Genomic DNA, 14,595 nt, shown 5'->3' with positions numbered 1-14,595 from the left:
AGGTTGGCCTGGAGAAGGCAAGAGAGCTTGTGAGCACCGTTTGAGTTGCTTGGTGCTCCCCTGGGCATCTTGTGGGATTTGACATTGGGGTAAGAGATGAACATTCCAAGACAATGCAGAAAAGTAAAGAAAAGTAAGCCTCCTCATTAAAGCAAGGTTTAACCACTTGCCGACCGCCGCACGACGATGTACATCGACAGAATGGCACGGGCAGGCATATGGGCGTACCTGTACGTCCCTGCCTTCCCGCGGGTGGGGGGCCCGATCGGGCCCCCCCCGGTGCCTGCGGTGGTCGGTATTCATTCGGGAGTGATCCGGGATGAGGGGGCGGCCATTCATTCATGGCCACCCCCTCGCGATCGCTCCCGACGAATGGAAATCCTTTGTGACATCACTTCCTCTCCTGTAATGTAAACACAGGAGAGGAAGTGATGTAATTTCTCCTCCGTGTCGGTATTTTTCGTTCCGACACCGAGGAGAGAGGATCGGTGAGTTGCACCAACACGACACTTCACAGTAGAACATGCCAGGCACACTCACACCCCCCCCTTTACCCCCGATCACCCCCCCAATTACCCCTGCCCCCCCAGTCACAGTGACACCAATGCCTTTTTTTTTTTTTTTTTTTTTTTGCATTGGTGTCATTTGTGACTGTAATAACTGTTAGGGCAGTTAGGGTTAGCCCCCTTTAGTTCTAATGTACCCCCCTAACCCCCCCAATAAAGGTTTAACCCCGTGATCACCCCCCTTCGCCAGTGTCACTAAGGCTGGGTTCACATTGCAGCGGTTTATGAGAACGGATGTGATTCGCACCGCACTGCAGTGCAAATCACATCCGATCTCTGCGATTCGAGTTCAGCCATTCGCCGCACCTGCCGCACCCGCCGCAAATTCGCACGGGACCCTTTTTTTGGTCCGCAGCAGAATCGGATCGCATGGGTGTTCACACCATGCGATCCGAGTTTGCAGATCGCACTGCGATATGCGAACTGATCTGGGGGTGTCATTAACATTTCACTGACACTCCCAGCAGTTTGCATAGGGCAGTGTGAACTGCCGCCGGGAGGCATGCGATGCGGGAACCCGCCGCGGATTCGTGGCGTTCCCGCATCGCTCCAGTGTGAACCCAGCCTAATAAGCGATCGTTTTTCTGATCGCTATATTAGTGTCACAGGTGACGCTAGTTAGGCTGGTAGGTATTTAGGTTCGCCGCAGCTTTTTATAGCGCCAGGGACCCCCATATACTACCGCATAAAGCCCCCTGATTGCCCCCTAGTTAACCCTTTCACCAGTGATCACCATATAACTGTTACAGGTGACGCTGGTTGGTTAGTTATTTTTTTATAGTTTCAGGGCACCCGCCATTTATTACCTAGTCTCACTAGTGTACCCCTAAATTTAGGGGTGTCTACTTTCCAAAATGGGGTCATTTGGGGGGGGTTTGTGCCATCTTGGCATTTTATGGCCTTCAAAACTGTAACGCCCTTAGAAAGCCTGAAGGCGGTGCTTGGTTTTCGGGGCCCCGTACGCGGCTAGGCTCCCAAAAAGTCCCACATATGTGGTATCCCCGTACTCAGGAGAAGCAGCAGAATTTATTTTGGGGTGTCATTTCACATATGCCCATGGCATGCGTGAGCAATATATCATTTAGTGACAACTTTGTGAAAAAAATAAAAAAAGTTTGTAATTTTCCCGCAACTTGTGGCAAAATATAAAATATTCCATGGACTCAACATGCCTCTCAGCAAATAGCTTGGGGTGTCTACTTTCTAAAATGGGGTCATTTGTGGGGGTTTTGTGCCATCTTGGCATTTTATGGCCTTCAAAACTGTAATAGGTAGTGAGGAGTGAAGTCAAATATTTACGCCCTTAGAAAACCTGAAGGCGGTTCTTGGCTTTCGGGGCCCCGTACGCGGCTAGGCTCCCAAAAAATCCCACACATGTGGTATTCCCGTACTCAGGAGAAGCAGCAGAATTTATTTTGGGGTGTCATTTCACATATGCCCATGGCATGCGTGAGCAATATATCATTTAGTGACAACTTTGTGAAAAAAAAATAAAAAAAAATTAAAGTTTGTAATTTTCCCGCAACTTGTGGCAAAATATAAAATATTCCATGGACTCAACATGCCTCTCAGCAAATAGCTTGGGGTGTCTACTTTCTAAAATGGGGTCATTTGTGGGGATTTTGTGCCATCTTGGCATTTTATGGCCTTCAAAACTGTAATAGGTAGTGAGAAGTGAAATCAAAAATTTACGCCCTTAGAAAGCCTAAAGGCGGTGCTTGGTTTTCGGGGCCCCGTACGCGGCTAGGCTCCCAAAAAGTCCCACATATGTGGTATCCCCGTACTCAGGAGAAGCAGCAGAATTTATTTTGGGGTGTCATTTCACATATGCCCATAGCATGTGTGAGCAATATATCATTTAGTGACAACTTTGTGTAAAAAAAAAAATTTTTTTTTTTTTGTCATTATTCAATCGCTTGAGGCAAAAAAATAAAATATTCAATGGGCTCAACATGCCACTTATCAATTTCCTTAGGGGGTCTACTTTCCAAAATGGGGTCATTTGGGGGGGTTTTGTACTGTCCTGCCATTTTAGCACCTCAAGAAATGAGATAGGCAGTCGTAAACTAAAAGCTGCGTAAATTCCAGAAAACGTACCTTAGTTTGTAGATGTGACAACTTTTGCGCAAACCAATAAATATACAGTTATTGACTTTTTTTTTTACCAAAGACATGTGGCTGAATACATTTTGGCCTAAATGTATGACTAAAATTGAGTTTATTGGATTTTTCTAATAACAAAAAGTAGAAAATATCATTTTTTTTCAAAATTTGCGTTCTTTTTACGTTTATATCGCAAAAAATAAAAATCGCAGAGTCAGTCAAATACCTTTAAAAGAAAGCTCTATTTGTGGGAAGAAAAGGACGCAAATTTCGTTTGGATACAACATTGCATGACCGCGCAATTACCAGTTAAAGCAGCGCAGTGCCAAAGTGTAAAAGGACCTCTGGTCATTTACCAGCAAAATGGTCCGGTCTGAAAGTGGTTAAGTATCCTCTAATTCTGATGTGTGCATTAGGTTTATCCTCTTATCATCAAAAGATCTTTGTGAAAAAAAAATAACAAATTGGGAATGTCCACATTTTGATTTACTTGGGTTGGGAAGTTTGAGACATTCAAGGGAAAATGTTTGATACTTCCTGAGCAAGGACAGAAAAATTAATATTAGAGATATTTTCTTCACTATTCTATCTAGAGAAAAGTTTCTATGCTTTTGTAGGAACTAAAGTAGTGCTACTAGGTATGGGTACCTGGAGTTCCACTAGAACTTTTTAAACCTTGTAACCATGGAACTACATTAGGTGTGCAGTGTGTTGCAGATACAATAATAAAGCTAGTTTGAACTTTGAGGTCATGTCCCCAATGTTTTTGATCTTGGCTTCAAAAAAAAAAAAAAAATACTAAACTTCTGAACTTTACTTACCCCCTTGATGCATTTAAAGGTTTCAGTCATGTCTCCCCTTTCCCTTCTTTCCTCCAGGCTCTACATATTACATTTCTGAAGTCTCTCCTGATATGTTTTATCGCTGAGACCTCTTTCACCATTTTTGTTTCCCATCTCTGGACACATTCTATCATATTAATACCTTTTTGTAAGTGAGGTCTCCAGAACTGGAAAGGGCATTCTAAATAAGGTCTAACTAAAGAGGAGAATATAGGAGGATTAGGACCTCCATCCTTCTGCTGGTGATCCCTCTAGTGATGCAACTGGGAATTCTATTTGGTTTTCCCACTGCCTGGTTACACTGTTTGCTCATTTTGCACAACTGAAATAAGTACATCCAAATCTTTTTCCTCTGTAGTGCTGGCCCCAGATGCATTATTTTACATTTAGAAACACTAAATTGTAGTTTCCACTGCTTTGACCAATCTTCCAATTATGCCATATCATGTTCCACGTTACAGACACCTCCAGGGATATCAACCAAATTGCACACCTTTCCGTCATCAGCAAAAAAAACATGCCTTACCCACCAAACCTTTAGTTATATAACTTACAAATGGATTAAATAGGACAGGACCTAATACAGAGCCTTGTGGTACACCACTAGTGACTGGCATCTGTTCCGAATTGGAACCCATTTACAACCACACTCTAGGATCTATCCTTTAGCCAACTACATATTCACTGAATCACACAAGGGTAAGTCCTAGCTTGTATAACTTTTTTATTAGATTATTATGTGGAACTTTATCAAATGCTTTGCTGAAATCAAGATTATATTCACAGCACCACCCTAATTCCCAAATATTTGTGATATAGGCAAAAAATTCAATCAGATTAATCTGACATGATCTTCCCTTAGTACAGCCATGCTGCTTTGGTACCATCAAATTGTGTGTGTTGTAAGTGCTCAATGATCCTTCTTTTTAGGAGAGATTCCATTAACTTGACTACAACAGATGTTTAATGGACTGGCCTGTACTTGCCAGCTTTGACCTTGTTACTTTTCTTGAGTATAGGTACGCTAGTCATGGGGAACATTTGTTATTATTAGAACCAATATGAATCTCCAAACTTGTTATTGTTAGTACAATTTATTTCTAAGACTAAACAGAAGTAATTGTTTAAATTGTTTGCCACATTCAGGTCTCCTTCAACATATATGTTGTGCCCAGCCTTCATTTTAGTGATCCAATAATCTTGAAATTCATTTAAAAAATAATGACCAAAAAAGCAGAAACAAAATATAGGCAGTGAAAATTGTAGGGTCCAATTGGAGGTAAATGGAGATAATATAAAATTTGTCCACTCATAAATTTATTTTCCTAAAGATTTTCAGAATTCTATGTCCCCGATAAGCATATATGTGTAGATGAGTCCCTTTTGAGGCCGGCTAGGAAAAAAACAATACATCCCTAGCAAAAGGGCCAAATACAGAGTGACATTTTATAAGCTTTGCGAGAGAGTCGAGGGATATCTGTATTCGTTACTCATATACGAATTCCCAGCTCCAGCCCCCAGAGTGCCAGGCCATGGCATGTGGAACCTCCAGAAAGAATAGGAAGGGCTTCCCACAAGCCATAGTGAAGGAAAACTGTGAAGGGGGAAAGAGCAACTTTGAGATGCAACGGAGTGCTGGCCTTGAGGTGGAAGGATTCCAGGAATGTGTACAGGATGTCCACCATCCATGATGACACTACAGTTGAAGTTAAAAGAAGACGATGCCCCATTGAAATTCCAACATGTGTACAAGATTACAATCTCTTGGAATGTCTACTTTCCAAAAAGGGGTAATTTGGGGGGTATTTGTACTTTCCTGGCTTGTTAGTGTTTCAAGAAATGAGATAGGTCTTCAGTACATCAGGTGTGATCAGGTGTCATCAATTTTCAATGATTGCCACCATAACTTGTAGACTCTAACTTTCACAAAGACCAAATAATATACACTAATTAGGGTTATTTTTACAGAAGATAAGTAGCCATATAAATTTTGTCCAAAATTTATGAAGAAAAATTACTAATTTGCTAAATTTTATGGCAAAGAAAAAGGCTTGTTTCACCAAATTTTCCATCTTTTTTTATTTATAGCACAAAAAATAAAAAACCCACTAGTGATTAAATACTACCAAAAGAAAGCTTGTGTGAAGAAAAGAACGCACATTTCATTTGGGTACATTGTTGCATGACTGAGTAAATGTCATTCAAAGTGTGAGAACACTGAAAGCTGAAAATTGGTCTGGGCAAAAAGGGGGTGAAAGTGCCCTGTAGGCAAGTGGTTAAATACTGTTTTATTTGTATTCAGCCTTTCTGCAGTTTGCACTGATCATTGCTACATTTTAATACAGCTATCTGATTTATTCAGCGTCTTCAGTGACATGCATGATTTACCTTTTCGACTGCAATTATGTAATTACTGCAGAAACAGACCAAAAACTGCTAAAAGATGGTAGCTCTTACATGAGTTTACCTAATCTCCCATTCCTGGTGATTCCAGACATGCAATTGTGAAAAGCACTACTTTGGTTTGACTTTCATGGGACTTGAGGGCTATAGAATTCATTGTTAACCCTCAAAAGTCTCATGAAAGTTGCACCTGAATTTTTTACATGCAACAGTTGTGCAACAGTTGTCCATTATCACTAGTCAAAGCCAAAGTTGTATCAAAGTCTCACTCATCCAAAGTTACATCAACGTTGCATCAAAGTTGTACCAAAGTTGCACCAACTTTGGAATGTACAAGTGTAAATGGAGCCTTACCAATAGCAGTTGAGCTTGTCCTATTTACAGCTTGGTGTTAAGATGCAGCACCTTAAGCCCTTGTACACACGGTCGGACATTCCGACAACAAAATCCGTCGGATTTTGTCCGACAGATTTTGTCCGACGGATTTTGTCTGAAACTTGTGTTGCATACACACGGTCGGACAAAGTTGTCGGAAAATCTGATCGAACGTAACGTGATGACATTATTTTGTTACGACGGGACTACGTTCAGGCTAGTAGCCAATAGCTTTGGTCTAGGAATTTGATCTGAGCATGCGTGGCACTTTGTCTGATCGGAATTCTCTACACACAATCGGACAAAGTCCGATCGGATCATGTTGTTGGAAAGTTTTATAGCCCAGCTCTAAAACTTTATCTGTCAGATATTCTGACGGAAACAGTCCGACCATGTGTACAAGGGCTAAGAAGACAAAGACCTATTGTTCAGTAAAACCAAGAGCTTGTAAAATGGCTTTTGATGGGAAATTCTAATCAACTGTGGACTAAACAGTTTCTGCTAGAGATGAATGGCTTGCCTATCTGACAAATGCAATAGCTGACTGAAATCCACCAGGCCTTACAACAACAACACCAACAACAGCAAGTGAACCTGTCTCTACAGTAGCAGATACAGGCATTGTCAAAGAGACATACAGTCATGGCCGAAATTGTTGGCACCCCAGAAAATCAAGTATTTCTCACAGAAAAGTATTGCAGTAACATGTTTTGCTATACACGTTTATTCCCTTTGTGTGTATTGGAACAAAACAAAAAAAGGGAAAAAAAAAGCAAATTGGACATAATGTCACACAAAATTCCAAAAATGGGCTGGCCAAAATTCTTGGCACCCTTTCAAAATTGTGGATAAATAAGATTGTTTCAAGCATGTGATGCTCCTTTAAACTCACCTTGGGCAAGTAACAGTGTGGGCAATATAAAAATCACATCCGAAAGCAGATAAAAAGGAGAGAAGTTCACTTAGTCTTTGCATTGTGTGTCCGTGTGCCACATTAAGCATGGGCAACAGAAAGAGGAGAAGAGAACTGTGGGGACTTGAGAACCAAAATTGTGGAAAAATATCAACAATCTCAAGGTTACAAGTCCATCTCCAGAGATCTAGATTTGTCATTGTGCAACATTATCAAGAAGTTTGCAACCCATGGCAATGTAGCTAATCTCTCTGGGCATGGATGGAAGAGAAAAATTGATGAAAGGTTGCAACACAGGATAGTCTGGATGGTGGATAAGCAGCCCCAAACAAGTTCCAAAGAAATTCAAGCTGTCCTGCAGGCTCAGGGAGCATCAGTGTTAGTGCAAACTATCCGTCAACATTTAAATGAAATGAAACGCTATGGCAGGAGACCCAGGAGGACCCCACTGCTGACACAGAGACATAAAAAGCAAGACTACAGTTTGCCAAAATGTACTTGAGTAAGCCAAAATCCTTCTGGGAAAACGTCTTGTGGACAGATGAGACCAACATAGCGGTTTTTGGTAAAGCACATCATTCTACTGCTTACCGAAAATGGAATGAGGCCTACAAAGAAAAGAACACAGTACCAACAGTGAAATATGGTGGAGGTTCAGTGATGTTTTGGGGTTGTTTTGCTGCCTCTGGCACTGGGTGCCTTGAATGCATGCAAGGCATCATGAAATATGAGGATTACCAGGTCGCACTGTAGAGCCCAGTATCAGAAAGCTGGGCTTGCGTCCGAGATCTTAGGTCTTCCAGCAGGACAATTACCCCAAACATACGTCAAAAAGCAGCCAGAAATGGATGGCAACAAAGCGCTGGAGAGTTCTAAAGTGGCCAGCAATGAGTTCAGATCTAAATCCGATTGAACACCTGTGGAGAGATCTTAAAATTGCTGTTGGGAAAAGGCGCCTTTCCAATAAGAGAGACCTGAAGCAGATTGCAAAGGAAGAGTGGTCCAAAATTCCGGATGAGAGGTGTAAGAAGCGTATTGATTTTTATAGGAAGCAACTGATTTCAGTTATTTTTTCCAAAGGGTTTGCAACCAAATATTAAGTTAAGGGTGCCAAGAATTTTGTCCAACCCATTTTTTGGAATTTTGTGTGACATTATGTCCAATTTGCTTTTTTTCCTCCCTTTTTTTGTTTTGTTCCAATACACACAAAGGGAATAAACACATGTATAGAAAAACATGTGTTACTGCAATACTTTTCTGTAAGAAATACTAGATTTTCTGGAAAAATTTCTGTGGTGCCAACAATTTCAGCCATGACTGTATGTTGCATCAGCAACAGAACACTTAGGCCCCTTTCACATAGGCCTTCAGATTAGGTCTGCCTGTCAGTTTTTCAGGCAAGCCTGATCGGACCCTCCATTCACTCCTATGGAGCAGTGGATATCAGCGGTGATGTGTCAGCTGACACCTGCTGCTATCTGATCCGATCCTGTCCATGAAAACCAGATGGATGGAGACACAATTTTCCATCCGTCTGGCGGATATGATCAGTCTGTCTGGCGGGTAGTCTGTTTTCATTTGTTTTCCGAAAAGAGGAGAGTGGGGCTCTGACAGGTCCATCCTAGCACAGTGAGTAGAGACAGAGCTGTCATCTGCCTGCTCAGCAGGGAGCGGCAAACTGATCCCCCACTGAGCAAAGCGGAATCCACTGGGCAGACCACCCGTGTGAAAGGACCCTTGATAGAAATTGATGCAGAAGCCTACCTTGACAGTTTTGAATATGATAAGCTACCCAAGGAACAATGGGTTGAGGTACTAGCACTCTTTTTAGAGGGAGCTCCAATAACCCTGAAATGACTTGCAACCTCAGGCTTGGGGTTAGCATGGCCATCCGAGCTGAGCACATATTTACAAGAAAATACCACAAAAAGCCCTGAGGATTGAGCAACCAGAGATATTCAACCCTGTTCAGATTGTAAAGCAAGTGGTCTGCAACCATTATATCAGAGCCAATGCATTAGGTATACAGATTTTAAGAGTGTGAATGAGCTGGTGTCCTTTTGTGGAATGAAATACTAATAGTGAGGACTATCTCCAGGATCTTCCCTCAGTAACCCCTGGAAACAGGAAAACATCAACCTCAAGTAAGACTATTCCGTTTTATCCAAAAGGTAAACAGGCTCCTAAGGAGGGGGGTGAGACATCCATAGGTGCCAGATATGAATAACTACCTAGCTTAGTTGGAGTCTCTCCCTTGAGAGAGATGAGCATATTAGTTTCTGGTGGTGCCAAAGACTGGTACATGTGGCTGCCAATTTCCTCATATTACAGGAGTCTACAGAATGTGATCTGGGAAAGAGTATTGTCAATTTTTCCCTGAGATTCAAATTAATGCACCCCTAACACATTACTCATTTTCCACTTACCCTTGCCTATACTTGAGTTCAGGGACGTAGCTCCAGCGGTCACAGGGGCCACCAATGCGATCCAGCCCCATGCTTCAGGGGACCCATGTGGCCTCCACTGTACACCTGGATAGGAGGGGCGGCAGCCTTTAGAGTAACCGATCCCCTCCATCTTCTGCCTGCAGGCACTGAATATCTGATTCTCCTACTCTCCCTCTCACAGGCATTCAGTGCCTGCAGGAGGAAGATGTAGGGGATTGGTTCCTCTATAGGCTACCGCCCCTCCTATTCAGCTTCCCTCTGCTGCTCCCAGGCCCCTGAACTCTCTGCTGGCCCCCGTGCTCTCCCTGATGGGGTCGGATCTAGGCGGGGCTGTGCTAGGTTGTGCTCTCCCCACTCCTGTCAGAACAGCGACCTTCCAAACAACAGATGCCACGGGATCGCTCTCACTCAAATCAGACCGTGCACAGACTGTACCCACCTCCTACTGACATTTTCTGCTGCGGGGAGGTGAGTACATAGAGAAGATTAGTGTGTGGTGGTGGGAGGGGGTGTAATGAAGCCGTGTATAGTCCAATCTGAGAGTGATCTGCTCTATGGACTATGGAGGATCGCTCTTCTGACAGGAGTGGGGAGAGCACCGCCCAGCACACCTCCCCCTGATTGTGATTCCCTACCTGTAAGTTTGAGTTGTGTAGTTAATTGTGCTGACACAGGTAATTAAGGGGAGGGGGAGTTCATTGTTTTCCAATAAAAAGCAAAAAAAAAGAAACCCCTAGATTGTTCTTTGGAGACAGTGGAAGAGTGCCGGTAATGATGTGCACCTGGCTGTGTGTGCTCTAAAAGGAAAATAGGCCCAAATTCACCAGCAGCTCTCTCGGGGTGTACTACATATCTATTACTTTGCTATCCTTTGTAATGAGAGAGGTGAGCTATAGAGGTCTGGAGATGTAAACATTGCACTGGAGAATAAGGGGCATAAAAGTACAGGAGCTGGAGTGGTTAAGGTTCCTAACTGCTATTTTAAAAGTGGTTTTAAAGGCTCAAGGATTTTTACCTTCATGCATTCTATGCATGAAGTTGAAAAACCTTCTTTGTGCAGCGGCCCTCCCGGCAGCCCCTAATACTCACCTGAGCTCCCTCTTGATTTAACGATGTGCCTGAGACCTGAGCTGATGGCTCATTGGCTGAGACAGCAGATTGAGCTATTGGCTCCTGCTACTGTCAATCGCAGCTCTGTGTGTCTTATGGACGCATAGAGGGGGGCTCGGGAGTGAGCATGTACCAGTGCCTGCAGAGCAAGCAGCTTGCTATTGGGGGCACTGGCTGAAGTGGAGGAGCCAGGAGCACCGGCTGGGGACCTGAGAAGAGGAGGATCGGGGCTGCTCTGTGCAAAAGCACTCCACAAAGTTGGTAAGTATAACATGTTTGTTATTTTTTTATGAAACTTTTAATGTCACTTCAAAGTGGATGTAAACCCAACCCTTTTTTTTTTTTACTTAAGGCTTGTACAGTATAGGATTTCATGTCATCTGTGCTACGTCTTGCCACAAAGAATTATTTTCAGCTCTGAGCAGTCCTCTTATCTTTTTTCAGTGAGATAAGACAGAGAAATTTGAGTCTGTTTCTCCCCCTTGCTGTGAGTGACAGGTAATTTACATATCTCATGCACTAGTCTGAGAGAGACATTCTGTGTACTTCAGATCAGATTAGCTTCTCCAGCTCCACATGACTTCAGCATGCCCAAACATGCTGCTCCACACCTCAGCATGATTGGGCATGCTGAAGTCATGTGGTGACTTTTTCTGGGTTTTTACTGGATGTTAGAGATCATAGCAGAAGTTCAGTGTAATAAATACATAGGAGAAAATTCATGTTGACAAGGGGAGTGTAGAGGTGGGCGGGGAGTCAACTGACATCACAACTCCACCCACCGAGCTTCGAACAACAGATCCACTCACAGAATCTGCAGTTTTTCGGGTCTCATAACAGACAGAGGGGAGACATTTGACAGGTAAGGATACATGCAGGAGGCATGTATATCCTTATTATACTGCGGCAGGTCGGCATGATCCCGCGAGCCATCATAGCTATACGCTGGCTCCTTCAACTGGAATAGCAGGCGCGAGGCGCGCATGCATGCACATGCTGCACTCTGGGGGGTGCCGATGCTCGTGGCCGATGGTCGCCATGAACACCAGCCACGAGCAATCGTGGGCACGAGAGGCAGAACAGGAACATGTGTGTGTAAACACTCAAATCCCTCTTCTGTTCTGTGAGGAAAGACAGATCATGAGTTCCTAATAGCTAGGAACCACGATCTGTCATATACTCTAGGTCCGTCCCCTCCCCCTACAGTTAGAAACACACACAGGGAACACAGTTAACCCCTTCTCTGCCAGTGACATTTTTACAGTAATCAGCATTTTTATAGCACTGATCGCTGTATAAATGCCAATGGTCCTAAAAATGTGTCAATAGTGTCCGATGTGTCCACCATATTGTCGCAGTCCCGATAAAAATCGCAGATCACCACCAATACTAGTAAAAAAAAAAAAAAAAAATGCTATAAATCTATCCACTATTTTGTAGACACTATAACTTTTGCGCAAACCAATCAATATACGCTTATTGCAATTTTTTTTAACCAAAAATATCGGCCTAAACTGAGAAAAAAATTAGCCTTTAAAAAAAAAAAAAAGGGGGATATTTATTATTGCAAAATACAAAATATTGTGTTTTTTTTTCAAAATTGTCTCTTTTTTGTTTATAGCGCAACAAATAAAAAACGCAGAGATGACCAAATACAACCAAAAGAAAGCTCTATTTGTGGGGAAAAAAGGACATCAGTGTTATTTGGGTGCAGCATTGCAGGACCGTGCAATTGTCAGTTAAAGCGGTTGTATAGTAAATTGTATAACTTTTACCCATAGGTAAGCCTATGATAAGGCTTACCTGTAAAAAGAATATCCCCCCTGCAATGAGCCGCTAACTTCAGTGGCTCATGCACACTGGGGATTCTCGGCTGAAACCCGGCAGATGCCAGACTGAAAGAAGTCTCCCACGCACATGCGTGGGAGTGACAACATCGCAGCTCCAGCCACTCACAGCGCCGGAGCCTTGATACCCGGAAGACATGCCAAGGCAACATGTCAGCTCCCTCGGCGTGGACCTGCATGCGGTGCATACTAGCTCATTATGCCTTTTGCCTTACAAGTGTAAAAAAAAAAAAGAAAATTTGAGGGTATACAACCGCTTTAAAGCGATGCAGTGCCATATCGCAAAAAATGGCCTGGTCATTCAGCAGCCAAATCTTCCAGGGCTGAAGTGCTTAAGGGCAAGGAAGATCCAAAAGTGTAATAGCTGCTTGGAATCAGGTTGTTTAAGGATAAGCGTGTCAAAACGTAGTAACTGATAAGATACTCAAAAACTCAAAAACAAGTACAACATGATTATCAAAATGAGTCACATAAGTCACATAACACACATTTCATTGCCCTTGCTTTCTTAGCAAAAATGTCAAAGTACATTATAATCAAGCCAATTTAAGAAATTGTGAAACAACCTGAATGACAGGCAAACATTTGTACAGGTTGATGTGTTCATAGATCTCTCAAGCGTGTTATTTAAAGGATTTGTATATTTTTAATTGTGCCCTTAGAGGTTGCAAACCTGAAAAAGGCATAGGCATAATGAAAAAAGCAGCTAACAAAATTGCAAGTCAAGCTCTTTAACCGCTTGCCAACCGGCTCACGCCGATATACGTCGGCACAAGTCAGCAGATTAACATACTTGTACGTTACCCTTTAGGAAGCATCTTGCGGGCGTGCGCGCCACAACCTCTGTGAGTGTGGACATCGAGTCCATGGGGATACCCACGATCATCTCATGGAGAGGAAAAATGGGGAAATGCTGATGTAAACAAGCATTTCCCGGTTCTGCCTAGTGACACTGATACTGATTACCGCTCCCTGCAATCGGGAGCGGTGATCAGTGTTATGTCACACAAAGCCACTCCCCCCACAGTTAGAATCACTCCCTAGGACACACTTAACCCCTACAGTGCCACCTAGTGGTTAATCACTTTCAGACTGGACCATTTTGCTGGCTTAAGACCAGACCACTTTTTGCGATTCGGCACTGCGCTGCTTTAACTGACAATTGCATGGTCGTGCAACGTGGCTCCCAAACAAAATTGACGTCCTTCTTTCTCCACAAATAGAGCTTTCCTTTGGTGGTATTTGATCACCCCTGCTTTTTTATTTTTTGCGCTATAAACAAAAATAGAACGTCAATTTTGAAAAAAAATGCATTATTTTTTACTTTTTGCTATAATAAATATCCCCCAAAAATATATAAAAAAAACATTTTTTTCCCTCAGTTTAGGCCGATATGTATTCTACATATTTTTGGTAAAAAAAAATTGCAATAAGCGATTATTGATTGGTTTGCGCAAAAGTTATAGCGTTTACAAAATAGAGGATAGTTTTATGGCATTTTTATTAATATATATATATTTTTTTACTAGTAATGGTGGCGATCAGCGGTTTTTATTGTGACTGTGACATTATGGCAGACACATCGGACATTTTTGACAAATTTTTGGGACCATTGTCATTTATACAGCAATCAGTGCTATACAAATGCACTGATTACTGTGTAAATGACACTGGCAGTGAAGGGGTTAACCAGGGGGTGGCAGTGTAGGGGTTAAGTGTTCCTAGGGGCATGTTACTAACTGTGGGGGGCTGGGCTTTGTGTTAGTGAACACTGATCTCTGCTCCAATCACATGGAGCAGAGATCAGTGTCACTGGTTGCTAGGCAGAACGGGGAGATGCTGTTTACAACGGCATCTCCCTGTTCAGCCTCCCTGTGAGACGATCGCGGATATCCCCGCGGCGATCGAGTCTGCGGGACCCACGACTGGACTCACGGGGGTCCCGACCGGCACGCAATGAGATGGCAGGGCGGCATATAGAAATGGACG

This window comes from Lithobates pipiens, unplaced genomic scaffold, assembly GCF_037356315.1.
Source record: "Lithobates pipiens isolate NorthernLeopardFrog02 unplaced genomic scaffold, aLitPip1_a1.2 Scaffold_19, whole genome shotgun sequence".
Taxonomy (NCBI): Eukaryota; Metazoa; Chordata; class Amphibia; order Anura; family Ranidae; genus Lithobates; species Lithobates pipiens.
Note: the sequence above shows the minus strand (reverse complement) of the source record.